This window comes from Penaeus monodon, chromosome 28, assembly GCF_015228065.2.
Source record: "Penaeus monodon isolate SGIC_2016 chromosome 28, NSTDA_Pmon_1, whole genome shotgun sequence".
Classification (NCBI taxonomy): Eukaryota; Metazoa; Arthropoda; class Malacostraca; order Decapoda; family Penaeidae; genus Penaeus; species Penaeus monodon.
Window position 1 is genome coordinate 537,362 of NC_051413.1, and position 1,350 is coordinate 538,711.

Below are 1,350 nucleotides of genomic sequence, written 5' to 3' on the forward strand. Positions count from 1 at the left end.
CTTGTTAACACTACATTTTTCTGACTCTCTTCGGACCGGCGTCTTCGAACAAGCTGAAGCACTGCGAAAACGTGTCACCGATAATTCCCAATCTGTGTTAAGGACGAGAGCAGAGAAGGAAAACTTCCCTAACCACCGAACTACCAAACCTCCCTTTGTTACCATTGATTTGAATACCTGCAGGACTTCACGATACACTTCTACAGTGGAGATGATGATGAAAAATTGCTTAAAGCTAGTCTAACGAATACTGAAAATGATGGACGAGATTTGGTATCGCATATTGCTAAGAACCGTGAGTGGCAGATGGATTCATCGAAATAGAATGGACAAATAGCATGGGCCAAGCCGTTTTCTGTGAACTGGTCTTGTGAAGATCAGGAAGATACAGTAGTACCTTTTAATAACAGAGAACTCAAAATACCTTGAGGTCACGTCTTCATAAATTCGCCACACTGTGCTTCATGTTCCACACTGCATTTCGTTGTCTGGCACTCAAGGAACTCCACTCGGTCTACAGTGGTTATTCTCTTCTGACTAATATACAGCACAGTTTCTATCTACTTCCGAGGTCCATAAAGAAAATGTCCCCACGTCTCGAAATGCCTAAAACCAAATGGATCTTGGCAAACAACTCGGTCCTTTTCACAGCAAAGCACTTCATGTTATCACTGTGAGCAAATTAACTTCGATTCCTGATTTCAACTCGCCAGTGACTCTTCAGAAGGCTAAAAGGTCGAAGCTTCGGAAAATATGATTTTTTTTTTTCGAACTGGCCTGGAATAAACCTTATTTTGTGAGAACTTATTCTTTTCACAGACCACTATGCGGAGACGGGAATGATGTTCATTTGCTAATCCGAGAGATGTCACTGCTAGTGTATGTTAAACTCTCAGACAATTCTACCACATAAATCGCGCCCCACATTCGGCTACAAAGAAAGAGATCACCCCCCCCCCCCGTTGTCCCTAGAATCCTGATGGTGAGGTATTCCTGTTAATGACCGACCCATTTTCCATTAGTCCTTCATCACAGCAAAAATCCCTGATGCTCATTCAAAGGACGAATGCAAAACGGTACTATGGCATCCAGTATGAGGAGGCAGATCTATGGGCCTTCTCCTCAGTCAAACAGAATCTCTGGGATCGTTCCATAAGCTAAGCCTTGAAGAGAATATTCCATGTCATATCCGTTCACGCCCGCGATGGTGGAAGTAAGCGTCCTTAATGATCCTCCTTCATGAACCTTCACTAAGAGACCGCAAAATTAAGATCCTCACAGCACTGGCACAACTGTTCATTGGGTCAGTAATCAAGGAACGTGATGTACACACTTAATAAAAGACTTTTT